Here is a 21,612-nt window from a genome sequence, read left to right as displayed (position 1 = left end):
ATTAAGAAGGGGAAATTTGCTATTAAAAAACAAAAATAAAAACATAATGTGCTGATGATGTGCTTATATATTTCGGTTACTCTAGCACTGACTAGTTGGAACACAGTGAGTGGGCCAGCGTTAGAGCACTGGTAGGATGCTAAGTTGCAGGAAGCAATTTGCTGCCATTCCCAGTAGGAGCTGAGGGGAAGTAACTGGACCAGAAGCATGGAAGAGGTTTGCCAAGGAACGTGTGGCCACCTTCTCCTAATGGCCACAGCACTGAGCCTGAGGGTGGGACCTTTTGGGGGTCACTTTGATCCCTTCCTTCCATAAAAAATGTGCTTAAGGATGAAAAGTAGAAGGAAAAGAAGAGGAGGATGCACCAAACCGAGTTCAGTCCATTTTACCTTATGCCTTTGGGTTGGCAAAGAAAGAGCTGAGCAGTCGCAGTGAAATCACTAACTACTACACGGGAGCTTCTCAGTATGTGCCTGGGAAATAGCGGAACAGTGAAAGAAACGTGAAAGCGAGAGTAGTTTCCCTGTAAAATCTGATATTTTGTAGCTTGGCAGAGACTGAGGAGAGTTTAAAGAGTGCAGCTGGGGTGTATAAAGGGTTACGGCCATGCTCCATTGCTGTACAGACAAATTGCAATTAAATCAAGCAGCCAGTGGGACAGCAGCACCCTCCGTAGGACGTGTGCTGTCTGGCCTGTGTAGGTTGGAAGCAAAGACTCCCATCCCTGTCGCACTGCAGCCTCTCTCGGAGAACTGTAGGCTAATCACACTCATTACAATTAAGGTCTTAAAGGCAACCACATAAATCCATTAGACCAAAAATCCCATCTAGCCAAAATTTATCCATGCAGATTACCAATAGCAGTCTTACAGGCAAAATGTGGCATGTATCTCCCATTTTCCAGTGCTGAGACCTGCATGTCCCCAAAGGATCAGTGTCTTTCCTTGGATCATTAGTAAACTACGCAGATCCTTCAGCCGTGGTCGTGGTACAGGTCAGATTAACCTTAGAGAGAGAAGCTATTAGCTGAAGAGTTGTATTTTTCACAAAGCACATCTTTTACTTAATTGTGAGTTGAATTCCAGAATCTCCATCACTGATGATTTTTGCAAGCAGGTTAGACAAAGCAGAGAGAAGTGGTCCAGGTGGAGCTGAACCTGCCACGGGGCAAGAGAGGGACCGGGTGACCTTAAAGGGTCACCATTTGTGGGATTTCTCTAATCTAATGCTGACTAGACAGCTGGCCCTGTATTTGTCAACAAATAACAGAAAGTATGCAGGATGGCTTGGATGAGGTTGGTTTGGGGTGTTTTCTTTCATTTTCTGAGCAGTCATCCAGCTCTGGAGGAGAGCGAATGGGCTACACGCGCAGAACGGCTGTGCACGTGTTTTCAGACAACTGAAAAGCTGGAATCTCCCAGCAAGAGAAAGGTCGTGCGTGGAAACACCAACCACTTCACAGATTTGTAGAAAATACCCTGTTGCCTGTGTTAGCCTGTGATGCCGTTTGAGTGACACACATTCCTCCACTGTTCTGGGGTTGTTACCACAATATTAACTTGTAAGCGACGGAAGGGGCTTCATGTGTATGTTTGGAGGCAGAAGTTCTAAAAACTAGAATAAAAAAATACCAGTTTCTGACCGTCTCCTCCAGCTGAGCCCTGAGAAGTTCGATCTCTTAGGAGAGGCTGGTATCAGCGTGTTCAAGCATAACCCAGGTTAATGCAGTTAACCCCGAATTTCTGACAACACTTTGCAGTTTACTGGGGTCACCAGTTTCAGTTTTCATTCGGAAAAGATGCATCGCTTGTCTGTGCATTACTGGTAGCACTGGGAAAAGGTAAAAAGACTTTGCCACGCTGGAGAGGTAACACCATCCGTTCTGCTCCTGCCCGTGCTGGGTTAAAATCCAGGTCCCTTCAGTGGAGGGAACGGCTCCTTTCAAAAGCTGTTCCTTGCAGAAAAATTAAGCCATAAAGCAGGGATTTCGTTTGTTGAACTCTGGTTGCTTTCCCTGTAGCCCTGGCATGCACTTAGGGCACTAATTTTCCTGCTCTGTCCCTGCTTGTGCACCCTCTCCTCCTCCAAAGCCTTACTGCAGGTCGGAGCACTGCTGGCCACAGGTTTCAGCTTGGCTACCAGCTCTGCAGGCTCAGGAGACAAGATTTCAGATGAACCCAGACCGATGGTTTGGTTGTTGGTTGGATTTATTATTTTTTTTTAATATTTTCTTCTATGTCTAAATTTTATTCCACCTGAAATACCAAAGGTTTGATTTCCATTTTAGGTATTTGCTTTAAAAATCTGAATCGGGTGGAAATTCAAAACAAAGCTCGAACCTCTGAGTAAATTCCATCTTGCAAAACTAACCCTTTGGTGCCCTGCTTGAGTGACAGCCGAGTGAATACCACGGAAACACCACAAAGTTGAGGTCCGACCCACTACAAAAGACTAACCATGTCCTGCGGTGCAGCTACACCACAGCCAGAGGCACCAGCTTCTAACCAGGTAGCTCAGGAGGCCATCAACACCTTCCCATCGTACCACACCTCTGGTTTTTACCCAGATTACCAGACCAAACTTTGTGCTGCTGCGATACCCAGCCTCAAACCCACATAAATCGGTCAGCTAAACAACTGGAGATCCAAATTGTTTAATATTTTCCAGTGCGCCAGACATTTTGGGGACAGATTCGCTGTGGCTCCAGGCCTAGTTCTGCAAGATCTGCTCCAGGTACTCTGAAATTACCATGTTCCAGCCCTCAGCTCATTAAACATCCCAATTTGGTGTTCCTTTTTGCAGATGTGCTGTTCTTTTTTGCAGACATAACCCAGGTTTCAGTTTCCCTGAGCGCTGCTCATGCATTTAATACGTTCAGGAGGTTTGTTAAGAGATTGAAAGACCTGGATTTAGAGCTGTCTATCACAAAGCAAACAATCTTGAAAACGCGTGTGTATTTGAGCAAGAAGAGCCAAGTCCTCATCTGCCAAGGGAACTTTCATCTTCCCACAGCAGTCTTTCTCCAAATTTACAGTCTCAATTGCACACATGGGAAACTTAAGATTTATCCGAGTCAGAAAATACATGGATTTTAGTTCTTGCACTGCTAAGAAATACGTACAGCTGCTCCCATTACTTCAGAGGGGTTGGTTTGGTGGTGGTTTTTTTTAAAATCACCTGCTGGTCTCTTTTTAAAATACATTTTTGGAAAGGCTTTTATTTTTGGAGTTTAGGAGTTACAATGAATGGAAACCAGGGAATGCAGTTCAGTTCAGAGCCACGTGTTGAGTCATGGGTACGCGCAGGAGTCAAATCACGGCCACGTAAGGGGGTTGGCAGTGGCTTTGGAAATAATTGTCCTCTTGCCCAGTTTGCGCTCATGAGCCGTACTTCCAGCTCACTTCTATTTAATAAAAGCAAATCAGCATTTTGTCTGCCGGCACCAGATACTGTCTCAGTAACCATCGCTGTATCAGCGTGCTGCTTCACAGGATGGGAAGGAAGGCTCTGAAATACGGTTTGTGGTCCGAGTGTGTTTTACACACTTAAGATTCATGGCACTATTAGAAGGTCCTTTTCAGTACATACTTGTGCCACGTAACTGCTGTGGTGCTGTGCTGGGGGTGATCTTTGCAGTCGTATCACCAAACGCCTGGGTTTCCCCCCACCCCTGCTGTTAATAAGGTGTACCTTATCACATGTTTTGTTAGTCCACGAGAGTACAACAGCCCCTGGTACAACTCCAGTACAATCATCGATCCTAATCTAATGGTGATGTTGGCCGTGAGCCAGCGATGTGCCCATGTGGCCAAGAAGGCCGATGGCATCCTGGGGTGCATCAAGAAGAGTGTGGCCAGCAGGTCGAGGGAGATCATCCTGCCCCTCTGCTCTGCCCTGGTGAGGTCCCGTCTGGAGTACTGTTCTGGAGGTCCAGTTCTGGGCTCCCCAGTTCAAGAAGGACAGGCAACTGCTGGAGAGGGTACAGCAGAGGACTACAAAGATGATGAGGGGCTTAGAACATCTCTCTGATGAGGAAAAGCTGAGGGACTTGGGTTTGTTTAGTCTGGAGAAGAGAAGACCGAGGGGGGGGATCTGGTCAACGCCTATAAATACTTAAAGGGTGGGTGTCAAGAAGATGGGGCCAGTCTTTTTTCAGTGATGCCCAGTGACAGGACAAGAGGAAACGGGCACTAACTTGAACATGGGAAGTTCCACCTAAGCATGAGGAGGAACTTTTTACTTTGAGGGTGGCAGAGCCCTGGAAGAGGCTGCCCAGGGAGGTGGTGGAGTCTCCTTCTCTGGAGACATTCAAAACCTGCTTGGACACGTTCCTGTGCAATCTGCTGTGGGTGGACCTGCTCTGGCAGGGGGTTGGACTAGATGATCTCCAGAGGTCCCTTCCAACCCCATAGCATTCTGTGATTCTGTAAAGCAGTGCTCAGGCAGGACAAGTTTTCAGTTAATGGTGGCCTGTTGTGTTTCCAGGTTCTGGGAAGGAAAAGGATGTTGAAAAGTCATTGGAAACAACTTACAATCTTCTTTTGTGGATTTGGTAGGTCAGATAAACATCTGAGCGTGTTTGTGGAGGAAAACAAACTACTGTTCTGAACAGCTGGAGGTTTAGCCATCCCCAGAGCAAAGTCCATCAAAGCGAGAAATGTGGCAACCTGCCAGGCAGCTGCATGTGTGTCATTTTGATGGTCACACAGGAATGCCCTCGGGTCAGGAGGGGATTAATGATTACTCTCTGAAACCCTGAGTGCCTCATTTCTGAGCTTCCCATGGCAGTATATTTCTTCTTCCATTTTCATTTTATTCCTAAAGCTTCACTCTTCATTTAAACCCTCTAAGGAAACTCCTCGCAAGATAGATGTACATTACTCTTTCAGGAGAAAAAAAACTTCTTTCAAAAAGATAAATACTCAAATCTCTTTAGCAATGCCCCTCATGTATATATCTCTCTCTCATCTTCTCTAAATATTAGTTCAGAAAACAGCTTTCGTTTATAGCAATTTCATTGCCATAATCCAGACAGCATGGATTATTTCTATAGTGATGCTCTAATGCTAATTTGTGAGAGGAGAAGGCAGTTTGCTATCCTAACGAATTACTTTTGTCCTTGGATGAAACAGACAGCAAAGACAGTGCCCCCGGTTAATTGGAAACACTAGATGGATAACCATAATGTCCTGTATGTGAAGTCTAGTGTTGGAGATGTTATTAACATTCGATTTAACTCCTGCAAAATGAAAACTAAAGCTTTATACTCATTTCCAAGCAGAAACCTCCTTGGAAATAGCTTAATGTGGTGTTTTGAAAGATGTCAAGAGATCACCTCTTCATGATGGCCAGGGAGATATGCATCCAAATAACGATGTCCGAGTATTTATATGAATGATTCTACTCAGAGCTGCCCATTACAGCTAACTATGTAGAATACTCATCAAGCTTATAAAATCAGAAACGCACTTCACTTACTTCTGAATCCATGAAAATGGATGGAATGAGGCCTAAATCCCACTACAGCCCTCACTGATGCCTGTGAAGATGACAAAGAATATCCCATCTCAAAATAGCTTGCAAGTATATCCCAGGCCAGGCAGCCACATTCTACCTTGCACTAGGTCATGAAGTTAGAGGTGTTTAGAGATGATGGATCATCCTTGGCTGTCAGAAGGAAAGTAAAAATTGGGAAAAGGCTCCCGTAGAGTTTGAGAAGTGAGTTTATCTTCAAATCATGGTGTGACAAGAGTACCATTCAGCCAGCCTGTACCAACGGTTAATGAGTGGGGGCACTGGTTGCAGGACCAGAGGCATGGAGACAGGACAACTGGACCACTCACAGATCTGCCAAGGCTTGAAGTACAACTTTCATAGAATGTTTTGCATTGGAAGGGACCTTTAAAGGCCATCTGGTCCAACCCCCCTGCAATGACCAGGGACATCTTCCGCTAGACCAGGTTGCTCAGAGCGCCATCCAACCTCACCTTCCAGGGATGGGGCATCTACCACCTCTCTGGGCAACCTGTTCTGATGTTTCACCACCCTTGTCACAAAAAATTTCTTCCTTATATGTAGTCTGAATTTACACTTTCAGTTTAAAACCACTACCCCTTATCCTATCACTACGGGACCTATTAAAAAGTCTGTCCCCATCTGGGGTCTTCGCTTCTCCGGGCTGAACAACCCCAACTCTCTCAGCCTGTCCTCACCTTTGCTTGTCATGATCTCGCCAGGATCAACTCTGCCTGTGAACCATATGCAGATCTTGACCAAAGTATGAAAGTAGCCAACAAATACGCAGGGACTGTTGTGCCCACAGCTGAGTTCAGTACAAATATTACTTGTAGGGGACAAAAAGAGATTAGAATCTAACAACTGACTTTTGGTAGAGTCACCTTCAGACTAGTCAGGCACAGTCCTACTTAATCTGCCTGCATTTCCAGAGCACTGATCACCATGTATCTTTGCATCATGGCCATCCATCACCCCACCAGTTTCTCATCTAAACGCTGCCAACAGCGCTGTGAGTCGCCCAGTGCTCACACTCCCTCCTCCTCCCTCTGCATCTTATTATTTAAGTTGCTGCTGGCAAAGGAAAGGAAAGTGGCTGTGTCCACAGTGACATTAGCAGAACTGTCAGCTTAATCAATGCTGATCCTTCCCCCTTCGCCCCCACTTATCTGCTGCCTCTTTTTTGAGGCAGCAGAAGAGCCCTGTAGATTCACCACTGTGCCCAGCCATCCAGAAGTACTCATTTTCCAGAAAGCCTTTGGTACCCTGACTGCCTCTAGCTCTACCTGCTAGTCCCCCTCAGCCACCCGAAGTCCCCCAAGCAGAGCCATTCTCAGGGCTCCCAGAGCCCGTGCTTATCTCCTGGTCAGCAGGAGCATCTATGGCAGCAGACAGGCAGAGCAAGGAGCCCTTCTGCCCTCTGCGGATTGACCATCACGGGGGAAACAAGATTACTAAAGGCAGAGCAGGTCACCAGAAAGGCTGGGTGCTTTGGGACAGACTATTCTGCAAAGAGAAACTTGTTGAAAGGTTTTCTAGAACCTTGGAAGCTGGGATGCTTGTAAACACTCCCTAATCTCTTCCATTCCAACAATGCAGCTCTGTTCAGCTCGCTTATCGCCACCCAGACCTTGAGGTGCAGAACACAGCTGCAGATGAGACTCCCTAATGCGAACTGGGGAGGACACAGGGTGAGGTGATCCTCCTGGACTCCAGGTGCCCCATGAAGTCAGGCAGAACCATCAGGCAGACACACATGTGGGTACAGAGGAGCAGCTGCCACCGCTGCCTTTCATTGTCCTCAGGATTTCAGTAGGACAGGGAATAAAATTAGCCTCTTCACCTCCTCACCACCTTGTCTCATCAGCTTTTTCATAATACGGTTGTCAGCCACAATTTATAGAGGCAGCTTGTTCGGTATTTTTGTTTGTGGAGGGTTTAATTATTTTTTTTTTTTAAAGACAGTTTTCAGAAGTGGGGATATTTATTTTTCCCTCTTCAGTTCACCAGGCTGACACCACCACTTTGTGATGTGCCTGGTTTGATACAGTACGCCAGTCAGCTGGAACTTGATTTCACATCACAAAGCATTAATAATGTAATTGGAGAGGGAGCATCACAGCAAAAGATAGACACTCTTGGAAAGCTAGGATTCCAAAAAGTTTCAGCAACCATGATCATAGAATGGTTAGAGTTGGAAGGGACCCTAAAGATCATCCGGTTCCAAGCCCCTGCCCTGGGCAGGGACACCTCCCACCAGACCAGGTTGCTCAAAGCCCCGTTCAACCTGGCCTGGAATACCTCCAGGGATGGGGCATCCACAACTTCTCTGGGCAACCTGGGCCAGGGTGTCACCACCCTCAAAGGAAAGAATTTCTTCCTTTCTTCTCACCTAAATCTCCCCTCTTTCAGTTTAAAACCATTACCCCTCATACTGTGGCTCCCCTCCCTGATCGAGAGTCCCTCCCTATCCTGCGTCTTGCAAGTTTGGTGTGTGGGAGTTTGCACACCCTCATCTCTCTGTCACCATGCCTTCACCACTTGTCATCTCACTGCAACTGTCACCCTGCTGTCCAGATGACTCTCCTCTGTTGTCATCTGATGTTCCCTAGGATTGTCTGGAAGGGGAAATCTTGAGTGCGGTTGATCTGCCTCTGTGTCACTCAGCCCCAGGACCTGAAGAGGCAGCACCAGCCCCTTGTTTTGCCTCCTGGTCTCTCCTCCATCCCGCATATCTGAACCACAGCCAAGGTAGAGCATGTGCCAGGGACAGGAGTGGTCCCGCTCCAGGGCTCAGCACACTCAAACGTGGGCTTTCCTGCAACTCGTCCCATCACAACATAGATGTGGCCTCACAGTGTAGATGTGTTCATTGTACTGAAAACAGTAGGGATGTTACCTATGAACTTTCTCTCTTCTGCTGTGTCTCCATGTGCTTCTCTGACACTATGTTCTTTGCAAAACAGTCAAGGAAACTTTAGGTACCACGTACTTAAAGAGCAATTCCATCTGGTCGATATTCCCAGCCACGTGGCTGTGGAGAGCTGGTTGTTTAACATCTCTAGATCGCAGAGTGATATCAACCTAATCAACTCTCTGTCTCAATTTTCAGATCTCATTGAAAAACATATCTTGTCTCCCTTGTCAGTACGGCTTAATTTTCCTCTTCCACTAAGCTATTATTTAATTCACTGGTAGGAGCCAACACCGACAGGCAGCACAGTTCGTGGGACTGACCTGGGCTGTAGGACCCCAATCCCAGCAGTCCCACGAGCTTGGACAAAGGACTGTGTCCCAGTCTCCTCATCTTTGACATAAGAGTAGTGTTTCTGCTGCTAAGGGAGGCTGGAGTTATTATACTGTAGAAATATTCAATGCTAAACACTTCTACCAGTCTATTTATCATGTTTATAGGGTAATGGCTTGCAGGAATAAGAGACTAGAGAATAGCCCTACAGTAACAGGGTTGAGCTGGAGTACAGGAGATCCAGCCTCTGTTCCTGACTCTTCCACAGGTAGCAGGAGAGACCCTTGGCAAGGTTTGGGCTTCAAACCTCTGCCTTTAGAATGGGAAATACAACCTTTCCCTCTCTGGAGGCTAAATCATTCTTATTTGTGAGCTTGCAGTTATCAGTTACCATCACTTTTTAAGGGAATTGCTACACATACAGTTCTAATATGGATTCAGTTTATAAATAAAGGACAAGAAGGAGTAGCTGCAGTTAAGAGAGGCTTTGCAACACTCGGTCAATGTCTGTTTTCTTGTATTTAATGAAATCTTGCATGCCAGAATTAATGCAATGAGGGAAATGGCTCTCACAGCCAATGCTGACTTCACCAGTCATTCATGACATTGAGCAAGGCAGCTATTACTTGTGCCCTTTTCACTGAAAATAAGGAGAGCACCATCAGACCTAATACCTACTAAAACAAAAAACCTAAACAAGATTGCCTACAGCCTGGGAAACAAACTGACACGCTTTGTGGATTTTCCGGTTAGCATAGTTTACAGACAAGCATCGCTACCGCAGTTCAAAGAATTAAAGCAGTGCCATGCCTGATCTCCCACAGAACTTTTGAAGGAGCATGCAGAAGTCCAACAGGTATAATTAACGTCAATTAATTGTGTGTGTGCGGGCAGAGTCTGGTCCCTGACTCCCATTGCCATGCCTGCCTGCTGCCCACCAGCTCCAGCTCCACTCCAGATGCTCTGCTTCTTTCGGTGTTTCCCAAGGAAACGCTCAAACAGCTCATCTGGTCTTTAAGCAATTAATGGGCTCCATCAAGCATCTGGCGAGTGGAGCATCCGGCATGGACGCTTCTGGCCTTATGGTCAGTAGCTGACCAACCGGTGCAAATCAAATTCTGTGGAGTTAGACTGACACACACCAGCTGGTGAATTTGTCCTTATCAATTTTCATAGGTCTTGATCTCATACATGCTCATATTGATTTATCACCATCAGTAAAGTCACTCCCAGACCTGGCCTCTCTGTAGACCGGTGCCTAAGCCTGCACAGAACCTGCTTTTTTTTGCAATCATGCAACTTCCTCTGCCGAGAATATCATCCTCCCTCTAGACCAGTGTTTTAGCCTTAGATAACAGAAGTGGGTTTTTTTCCCCCCCAATAGGTTAAGAATAGCTGCAGTATCAGAGATGCTCACTTGAGGATGCCAGCTAGATGCTGTAGGTGCAGTGATAAGGACAACTGCCTTGGGGGAGCTCGTTGGACAAGAACTACCTGGAAGGAGGTTGGAGAGAGGTGGGGGTCGGTCTCTTCTCCCAAGTCATAGGCAATAGGACAAGAGGAAACAGCCTCAAGTTGCGCCAGGGGAGGTTCAGATTGGATATTAGGAAAAATTTTGACACTGAAAGGGTTCTCAAGCATTGGAATGGGCTGCCCAGGGAAGTGGTTGAGTCACCATCCCTGGAGGTATTGAAAAGCTGGGCAGACATGGTGCTGACAGACATGGTTTAGTGGTGGCTTTTGTCAGTGTTAGGTTGATGGTTGGACCTGATGATCTGAAAGGTCCCTTCCAACCCAGGCAACTCTATGATTCTATAAGAAGATGGGATTGAGCCATCTCTCTTCTCCCAGAAAGAGACAACCAGTCACAGGGCTTAGGTCTTTTAAGCAGTGGAGCTAATCAGGGAGTGAGATTCAAAGCCTCATCCTACCAGTTTCACTCTTTTGAAAGCTGGGAGCAGTGGTAAGTCCTTCCTTGCATTATGCTGCTCTCAAGAGCAAGAAAGAGGGTTCCCAATGGTGCTGCTCCAGGAGAGCAAGTCTTGGACCTTCCTGTACCTTCCTGTCCTTTCCAAAGCATTCCCATGCTCAGAGACTTATTCATGAGTATTAACAATAAATTTGTATGCTGACGTGCTTTAATTACTGTCCTAGTCCTGCTATCCTGCTCAGCTCCACACAACATGCCAAGTTTTGACTAAGGAATGAGGAGTTTGTAGATCTGCATGATGCTGCTGCCCATCGCATGAGGGTGAGGTGAATTGCACCTTCTCCTTCCGTAATCACACCTCAACGCTTGAGAGTGACCCCATCACCTTCAGCCTGCCCCAGGGCCCTCTGTGGCCAAAAACCCTTTGTGGAGGTGGTGAGAAGGTGCCAGAACTACCCAGGAAGATTGGCTAATGATTCACCAACAACCACAGCAGTGAGAAACGTCCCCTGCTTGTTTGGGGTTGGTGACCAGCACATTATGAACCAGCAAGTGAAAATACAATCACTGTTACGAGCAGTGACATCCAAAGGCACTACCTTTCCGCTTGCCAGGCACGGGGAGAGCTGTGATGAATGAGCTTGCCAGCTTGATGGTGGCAGGGCACGGTGAAAATACTGCGTTTCCACATTACCTGTGTTGCATAAAAGCTTTTGTGCAGGGCACAGCCACAGTTTGTGTAAGCTGAAGGTGATGGAAGATGAAGGAAAGAAAAATCAGGGTGAAGGAAAGCAACTGGTTATAAGGAAAGCGTAAAAAGCAAGGACAATGCTGAAGGACTTGCCACACATGAAAATTACTTCCATTCTCTCCAGCTATATCTCTATTGTATGTTTGCCCGTTTGTCTTCTAAAATGTAGTTACATGTTTTTCAAAGGTTCTGTGTAAATGCAATATGAACATAAAAAGCACCTCCCAGACACAGATGTAGGAGCACTAACACTTGCCACCGGCCGCAGAGGGAAAACCTTGGGTGGAAAGGAACGGCAATAGGATGTGGGCAGAAGTGAGGCCCTGTCTTAAGGGGTGTTTCTGTCCTTAGAGTTGCTCTCTCTGTCCTAGGATTAGGTCTACCTTAAAGTTAGAGATATATTACCCATCCGTCCTAGGCAGAGCCCTTCCATCAGCTCAGCTTTTGCCATCGCCCTCCCTGCAGGAGCTCAACCCAGGACACCCTCCTAAACCCAGCGTGAAAACGGAACAGACACCAAAGGCAGGCTGAGCTTCACAGCTATATTAGTAAGGAAATTAAGACTAATTGGAGGAAGTGTTGGTACCTCCATATATAGCATTATACTAAATTGCTGCACTATTTCTAGCATCCGTATTTCCTCATGAATGCTTAAATACCAAAGCCAGTTCAGAGCCATGCTAATGGCAAAAGGCTACAGAGGACAAATCCGTTTCTTAGGCTATATTACTGCTAAAGTTAAGACAGAGAAGTGACTTAATTTGAACACCAACGTAGTAGTAGAGGAAAACATCAGGCATAAAGAACTGTTTAATCTTTCAGAAAAAGGTGTCTGGAAGGAGCCGCCAGCTGAGCTCCAGCAAGAGGAGCCTTTTCTAACAACTAACCGTGTCAGTGTTGATGGCAGATTCTCCCTTCCTTGACCAAGTCAGGATGAGATGACGTGCCCAACCTCCACAGAAGTTTTCACTGTATTATATCAAGATCTACAGACACACCAAAAAAACCCAGGCTGGGGGTGCAGGCATTGCCAATATGGAGCCCCTGGTTTAGAAATATAGAATGGTCCAGGTTGGAAGGGACCTTAAAGATCATCGAGTTCCAACCCCCAACAAGATAAGGAGGCATATCTCATAAAGTGGCTGAGCTTCCCTCTTCCCCTGCCAGCCGGGAAGGCGAGTGCTCAGGATCCCCCCCCAGAAATCAGCTTGGGGGAGTCTGTTAGGTCTCATGGAGCTGATGGGTCTGAATATGGAAGGGAGGAACAGTCCTGAGATGCAGGAAAGTTGCGGTTTCATCCCCAAATTCTCCGCAACACTAGGGAAATGGCACTCTCTCCCTGAGCCCCAGAGTTCCGTGGGCGCCCACTGGGACCCGACAGCAGCTCTATTTAGTCCCCTGTGCCCCAAGTGCAGGTTCCTCGGGGCAGGGATTGTCCCTGACAGCTTGTCACCGTGCTGCCATCTCTGGCCCAGAGCCTCTAGGTGCTGCTATACTCCCAGCAATGGATTTCCCGGCAGGAGGAAAGGGATGGCAGTAACCTTCTCATGTTGCAGGAGGAAACTGCAGCAGTTCTTGACCACCAGAAAGTGTCTTTTTTTTTTTTTCCCTTTATCTTTTTTTTTTTTTAAAGCATCTTACTCATTCTTGTATAAACCAGCAGACAGGGCAAGGCTATCCATCCGTACTTCCCGCAGGGACTACACCAGAGGGAATAAGCCCGAGCAGTGTGTTCTGCATTACATTGAAACTGAGCGACAGCTATAGTTTAGCTTCTCACACAAAGAAAATAAAGAGGTTAAACTGAGCTTATTGGCACCATCATGATGGGAGTTAACCCTGTTAGGTCAAGAACACAAGTGATTTGTCACAGAGAACAGTAATGCACGCGCAGCTGATGCTCAAAGGTGAGGCTTAAAGCTTCAGGCATTAACAAATGAACATTTTGCCTAATTAGATATTGATCACTCTCACAAAACACGTCATGACCACCATAAGCTTACCACAATGCGCTAACCAGTAATGGAAAATTAGAACATGTACCAGAAACTGCATTAGTTGCTTCTCCTCTAGTAGCTTTGCTCAGACATTCAGCAAATCTGAGAGTCTCATCCTGCTGTTTCCTTAATGAGCGACAAATATTCCCTTGTATCCCGAGGGCAACCTCACAGTTTTCCTTGTCACTGCCATACTATGATTTTCACCTTACATTAAGGTAAAGTATTGTTCTTCCTTTCCTGATGCCCTAAGGAATGCAAATTTAAGGTCTTCATTATCCAGCTGATCCTGTGCCAGCTAGGACAACCAAGGAAGGTAATTTTCTTTCACCACCAGTAGAGAGATGCTGTATTAACAGTGTCTTCTTGTGTGTATCCCATGCTGTGCAGGATATAGTATGAACTCTTTGTGGCCAGACAAACCCTTAATACCATCCCACAAATATGCTGCGAGCACTGAAACAGTAAATAACAAATCTGGGCATGTTTAGTTTGGAAAAGAGGAGGCTGAGGGGAGACCTCATTGCCCTCTACAACTCCCTGAAAGGAGGGTGTAGAGAGGTGGGTGTTGGCCTCTTCTCCCAAGGGAATAATGACAGGACCAGAAGAAATGGTCTGAAGTTGGGGCAGGGGAGGTTTAGATTAGATATTAGGAAGAATTACTTTACTGAGAGGGTGGTCAGGCACTGGAACAGCCTGCCCAGGGAGGTGGTGGAGTCGCCATCCCTGGAGGTATTTAAGAAACGTGTAGACATGGCACTTCGGAGCATGCTCTAGTGCCCGAGATTGTTGGTTTGTGTCTCTTTGTGGGTGGGGTGGTGTGTGGTTGTGGGTGTTTGTTTTGGTTTGGTTTTGATGTTTGGTGTTCTGGGATTATTGGGGTGGTTTTTTTTTGGTTTGGTGGTGGTTTTTTTTTTTTTTTCCTGTTTTTGTTTTGTTTTGTTTTTGGGGTTTTTTTGGTTTTTGTTTTTTTTCTGCCTGTCCCCGGGTAATGAGAACTAAGTTCATGGTACATCCCTGATAGCATACGTATACATATAAGGGGTTTATTACTATACGTACTACACAGACAAAGAAGCAAGAAGATTATATACCCTATAAGTTTACCCGGGTTCAGCTGATTCATCGACCCTCTCTAAAAGTGCCCACAGGAGACTGTATTTCCTTTGAAATATTAATCCCAGCTTAGTGAAGGCACGATCAGGCACAAACCTGGGAGAACGGCTCTTTAATTGTTCCATCCGGGAACACTCCTCTCAAGAAATGCATTTCATGATCTCCGGGGGCTGTTGCGTGCTGGTGTGTGAGGATTGCAGGAGGCTGCTCACAGAATGAGAGGGTCTCGGACGTGCACTGAGAATTAGATGGACGGCAGAGAGCAATGGCAGGGAGGAATTGGAAGGTGCTCTTCTGCAGCACAGTCCAATCTAGGTGACCCTAGGAGACGTAGGAGGCATATACCTCAGGGAGGGAAAAGCTTTGTTAATCCTTGGTGTGTTTGGTTGTCACCACTTCGCTGTATAGAAAATAGTCCCTGACAGGAGCCACACAGACACTTCTCAGCTGCAGCTGGAGAACTGAGATGCCCCAATTTTCATTTCTCTCTAATATGGAGCAAACATCGACACACGTCACTTAAGCAGTTGTGATGAAAGCTGAACGCTGAGAACACGTCCCTGCCTTCACCCTCGATGCGCCCCATGGTCCACGCTTGGACATGGAGAGCTCGGCTGAACCCACTGACTGTTCCCACTACCCGCACACCACTGCCACAGCAGGCCAAACCTTCAATTTTAAGGGTTTTCCCTCACAAAAGTGCATTTTGCAGCAATTTCCCTCCAGCCTATTTCAGAGTCACGCTGTTGACCTGCCTTTGCCAGCCCCCTTCATCCCTGTGCCTGGGGCAAACTTCCCACGCGCGTGGATACACAGCCCCCAGGCAAAGCCCTCAGCAAAGTGCAGCCTCCCAGTGGAATCTGGGGAATTCCATCCCAATTCCAGAGGTCTTAATGCCTGCAGAGACCTAAGCCCCCCCAGGATATCCCACTGTCCCTAGATGGGCATCGCTGCAGCGCCTGACCCAGCTGCAATCACTGCCCAGGCACAAGGCAGGTCCTGATGAATCGACGGCCAGGATTTCAAAAGATTATGTCATGCTGAATCAATTTTTAACTTCTTACCCATGAGCCAAATCCTCGCATTTGGCCCCCCCATGCACACACGCACAGCACATTCCTTGCGTGGGGAATTGGAATGTTATTTCTAATTTTTATGGTATTTCTTGATGTTGCTGCAGGCATTTGGGGTTTAATTGAAGAGGAGAGAAGGCAGGATGTGCTTTTCAGTCCTGGAGTATGCATGTTCTGCATCTAAGGAAGTGTTACTGGCATCTGGTATTTTTTTCCTGGAAAAAGAATGGGTACCAAACGCTGCCTTCTTCAGCACTACAGACACCAGCTCTTGCCCTGTCTCGCAGTGCTTCCTGTAATTAGGTTTTATGTTCGAGCTCCAACTCCATTTTCTGTATCAGACAATGCCTCAGCAAATTTTGGCTAAAGATTGAGGATCGGTATCTGCGGGAATCGAGCCAGAAGTTCTAGCAGAAACACAGATTTTATTTTTCACTTGAATTATATCTTAACAAATATCAGCGGGTGGGATAATTACTTGCTGGATGAAATATACTTTTTTAATCATATCATTTGTTCCAAAACACTGTGGTATTTTCACCATGGGTTGATTTATTAATGACACCTTGCAAGCTGAGAAACTAGGGCTTTTCCCTTCCAGCCTTTAACATGGATGAAGGGCTATGTTTGGGATTACTAACTCAGACTCACTGTGAAGCTTTAATTGCAGCAGATGCTCTAGCAAGACCTCCCATAACTCTGTTCTGGTTGTGGCCAAAGATAGCCGTGAGCTTCATCATGTTATCAAAGCTAAGGGCTATTCGGGAAGCCAAGGTTGCCTTTCTCCAAGTATTGGTGGCATCCCACCACCTTAGGCTGGTGGCCACCAGATGATGGCTGAGAACCGACATTGCAAGAGTCCAGCAAAGCAGGACCAGCTCATAGCCGAGTGCAGCTTCACTGTAGCCACAAAACACTTCCAGTTAGTAGAAGAGTCACTACTAAAAATGGATTAAAGTCAGCTTTTTGAATTAAAAAAGGCTGAGGGACTTGGGTCTGTTTAGTCTGGAGAAGAGAAGGCTGAGGGGGGATCTGGTCAACACCTATAAATAGTTAAAGGATGGGTGTCAGGAGGATGGGGCCAGTCTTCTTCCAGTGGTGCCCAGGGACAGGACAAGAGGAAATGAGCACAAAGTTGCATATAAGAAGTTCCATCTAAATATGAGGAGGAACTTCTTTCCCGTGAGGGTGGCAGAGCCCTGGAACAGGCTGCCCAGAGAGGTGGTGGAGTCTCCTTCTCTGGAGACATTCAAAACCTGCCTAGACACGTTCCTGTGCAACCTGCTGTGGGCGGACCTGCTCTGGCAGGGGGTTGGACTGGATGATCTCCAGAGGTCCCTTCCAACCCCATAGCATTCTGTGATTCTGTGAATGCTTTCTCTCAAGCAGGATATTTAGCAAGTTGTCCCAGGCTCTGAGTGCCATTTCTCTGCCCAGTGTGGACAGACTATTTCCTTGGTCGAGAGTCCCCTCATGTCAGACCTGTCACAGCTGTCCTTCCGACCCCTTTCCTCTCTGCATTCTCATCTCGGCTTTACTTTCTATTTAGTTGATCCTTAAAATCCTGCTCCACATAACAATCTAACAGTTGCCACCATGACAGTGTGACAGTCTATGTCCGTCTTAGTCACAGGCAGCTGCATCCTGCTTTTCTTTTTTCTTTTTCCCTTCCCCTCTGTCTTTCTCTTCTCTACAACTGACTGTATAGACTCGCACAACACACAGGCTCAGTTCAGAAGAACTAGAGGGAAAATATCAAATACGAAATCAGTCATTATTACTGCAGGTGGGACATATATTAATAAGACAAACTCCTCATTTTCTGAGCCAGAGGTTATATTTAGCATGGGGAGGAACCTTCACTGTGGACATGGAGGAGACCGAGGTACCCACTACAGACATTTCAGGATCCAGTATTAAGTGTGTTCCTTGGCCCAGTCTACACTGGCCTAAACCAGACACGATGCCACCTCTTGAGTCACAGACATTTTCTGTCAAATGCTCGAGATTCAAACTTGCATAATAACAGGGCTGATTATGCTTCAGCATATTTTCTAATAAATTATTTCTTAGAAATCAAGCACTCAACAAATGGGAATTGTAATGAAACGAGACAACAGTGATAATACCATTGCATGTAGTTGGAGTAATGACGAGGCTGGATCAGATAATGAAGGTGTAAAATGGATAAACACTGGCATCTCTAATACCCATAATAAATTTTAGGACATCGAAAAGACTGCATGATATCAACAAATAACAGTTCATAACACTAACGACAACAGTCTCATAGAAAAAAATGATATTTAGAGTGCTAGTCATCAAAGGAAAGCATCCCAAAATGCAGAAACCACCACAGGACCATATAAAATGGATATATCCCGCATGCAAAAGAATCAGAGCGATTCTCCTGCCTGTCCTCAGCTTCTTGGCTCACCCTGGAGCTCACAAAGCACCTCTTGCTCTTCGAGTTCCATCCTCACGTGTGCAACGGGGGTGGGCACCGCTAATGATAACAGCGACTGTAATTCCCATGGCTTTGGCATTAGCAAGTACTGTGCGGATTCCTCTGTCTGAGAGGCAGGAAACCTTGTTAGAACAGAACATTTTATGCCACTTAAAAGTCACCATGTTTATAATGGGGGGGGAGGGGGGAGGAAGGAAGAAGATACTCTGGGCCAGAGCGCTGGCTGCGGGGATGGCATCGCTGCTGGTTTGCTTGGGGTCGCTTTGCCCTCTCTCACCCAAAATACATGCCCTGCGATGGCAGAGGTGAGAGTGGGGAGCACGTTAGACATGACCGTGGTGACAGCTGCTGCGCGGCTCAGATCACACTGCGAGTCCCCTGGTTTCAAAGGGAAAGGGACAGATACGTCTTTCTTAACCGCACAATCCTCACTTTCAGAGTTCAAAAATTAAAAATTAAAGTGAAAACCAACAAATCCGCTGAGGTCCAACAGCCCCAAATTTAGCGATATACGGTAATAAGCCATAAAAGCTCTGCAGGGTCCCTCTGGGTGCCACTGGGGATGAAGAGCGAAGGAGCGAAACCAGATATCTGTCAGCATTAGCGGGCTAATAACCACGTCTCACAGACGGTAGGGCTGTGACTTATCCTTCTCCTCCAGAGCTCCCTCATCATTTTGCAGCTGGGGAACCGAGGCACGGTAACGGCGTTTGTAAAAGAGATTCCTTTCACCATAAGATCATTGTCCAGCAACAGCTGCCCCTGCCAGAGGCACTTGTCTTGCAGTGCCATGAAACCAGACCCAGCCACAGAGATGTTCCACCAGCCCCGTTCCTCCTCAGAGAGCAGTCAAAATACGCTCTGCCTTCACATTGAGTTCAGCTTTGCAGCGGATGCGGCGCGTTTGCAAGGGATAAGCCATCCCTGTCATATACCAAAATTAATTTCTCAGACAAATATCTGCTTCATGGAGAAGCCAAATGAGCAGCAGACACATCAACACAAGCGTGTGGCCAGCAGGACAGTGACGACGTTTGTGATAAAACAGCCTTTCCCTTCGTTCCCTTCCCCAACAGGATAATTTAGTTACAGTGCCATTTTTCCAAGACAACTAAGTGCACAGATTTTTCTCTTTACAGTTGACTGCTGCGGAGTGGCTACGCTTGAGAAAATTAGTTTTTATCATTTTAATCATCTAATCTTCATAAACCTTTTAACGCAAAAACAAAAACTACTTAACGCACAGCAAGATAATTAATATTGAAAATAGACTCTGCGGGGGAACTGTAGTACCTGCTGCCTTGCATTAGACTCCCAGAATAATGAATTAGCCGGGAGCTTTAAGTAAGTTTGTGAGAACAATATAAACAGTACCGACACAGACACTACTTCCGTTCGCTTTAGGTATATCACATCAAGAGGCTACTTAATATCCTGCTAGCCCAGCATTAAGAATAACTTCCCCAGTGTCCCTGCTGAAATCTTAGCGACTCTTCAAAGAAAAATCTTTCGATTTAAAAAATCAGCACTTTAGAATTGACAGCAAAAAGCGGTAAAGGTTTACCTGGCCTGGAAGAGGAGAATTTGCCTTTACCCATACCCCACCAACTGAGGGAGGGAGGCAGGGAAGGATTTGCAGCTGGAACTTGATGGGAGCAGCCCTGGAAGGAGTCAAATTATCTTAACTGTGCTGCCCCCGCCCAGGGCAAAACCTTTTCAGCTGGACCCGGGGCCCAAGATGAGCCTTTCTGCTGCCCTAAGGGGGCAATGAAATTAGATCTTCCTTTTCCCAGCAAACAGCAAATTCATTGGGGTTTGTTTTTTTTTTTTTTCCAAAAAAGAGCGCAGGGAGAGATAGCAACTAATCCTTTCTGCTGAACACATCTACCCCTAAGCAATGTCACACAACTCATTAGTGCCGAGAGCCAGGAGCTGCCAGCAGGGACTGAAAGGACCCCTAAATGCCAAAAATACTGCGCGCCTACAGAGCACTCAACATCTTCAAAGTACACGGCAATTATTAAATAATTATTTAAGGAACTAATTACTGACAGGAGGATGTTGGGTGGATGCCAGGCATCCTTTGAAGGACCCTGTTGAACTTGCTGGGGCTGGTGGTTGATTTGGGGGGTTATGGGTGGTGTTTTGGGGTGGGAGCCCACCTTCAGCTCGCCTGGCTCATAGGAGGATGCTCAGCTTTGGAGTCCCCGATGCCAATGGTCCCTGTCCTGACCCAGACCCTGTACCCATCATTCACAAGGGGCCATTTCCAGATTTGACCCCTCCAGTCTCTATGGCAGTCAGGTATGCAGAAATCTGCATGGCTAATTAGCATGGGCGTGAAAAGTTCGTTATTGCCACAGTTACAGTCACTTCGCAAGGGACTGCTCAAGGATGGGAGGTTAAAAAACCTGTGCTGAAATCCTTCTGTGAAGGAAGTCAAACAAGAATACAGATTCATTTAAAGCTCAGCAGGGACTGGATAAGGATAGCAAAAAAAATAAATAAAAAATCAGAGTGAATTAATGCCGCCAAAGGATTTAAAGGGAATACGAAAGACATTTATTATATGAGTATCAGGGGAAGAAGAGCAAAAATCCTAGAGAGAAAGGATGTCCATTAATTAGTAAACTAGAGTGGGTATGAAACTAATGATGACTAGAATCTATCTTTAATGAGACAGATAAAAGAAATGTGAACAATTCAGAAATGAGGAAAAGCCAATAAAATATCTTTTCTTAGTAATGTGTGAGAAAATACTTGAGGGAAAATGAGCCTATACGTGATTCAGCTGGTAGAGAGGAGCCCAGGACACTGGGCAAAGTGGTGAGAACGCCACACTGCATGTGATTATTTCTCCTAATTTGTGAACAGAAGACTAAGAAGTGACTGAAGCATATATAGACAGTTGAAAGGGGAAATAAATGATCCCAAAACACTGTTTTCTGAAAATCTACCTTTCTAAAATGAAGAAATCAGCCTTGCTTTGGATTGTGAGGAAGACAAAGGCACCCAGAGCAACCAGGCCCATCCAAAAGTCCCCTCAGTGGTCCCTGGGTGGCTGCAGTCCCTGGTGGCAAAGGCCACCGCTGCCCACCAGCCCATTGCTCCTAAATCTGTCACGGGACTCCAGGCAGGCGGTCCCCACGTCCCCAGGCTGGCCAGGCACCATGCCACCATAGAGGGAGCCCTGGGAGGGATGGCTGGCAGGGAAACAGGGATGATGCTGGGCAAGACGTGCTGGGACAGGGCTTTCTGTGGTGTGTGGGGTGACCTTGTCACAAGACAAGAACGGTTTCTTTCAGCAGGTGGAGGGACCACAACCCCTGGGTACAGCGCTCCAGGGAAATTGCTCCCCAGGTGTCGTGGTTTTGGCTGAATTTACCAAAACCGGACCGACAGATGGCCCTCCCCCCACCCCGTTCCCCCCCCCCAAAAGAGGAGAGAGGAGGAGAAAGAGATAAGGAGATTCAGAAGTTTAGAATGAGCTAAACTACTTTAATGAAGAATTAATATT

The sequence above is a fragment of the Numenius arquata genome, chromosome 9, assembly GCF_964106895.1.
Source record: "Numenius arquata chromosome 9, bNumArq3.hap1.1, whole genome shotgun sequence".
NCBI lineage: Eukaryota > Metazoa > Chordata > Aves > Charadriiformes > Scolopacidae > Numenius > Numenius arquata.
Note: the sequence above shows the minus strand (reverse complement) of the source record.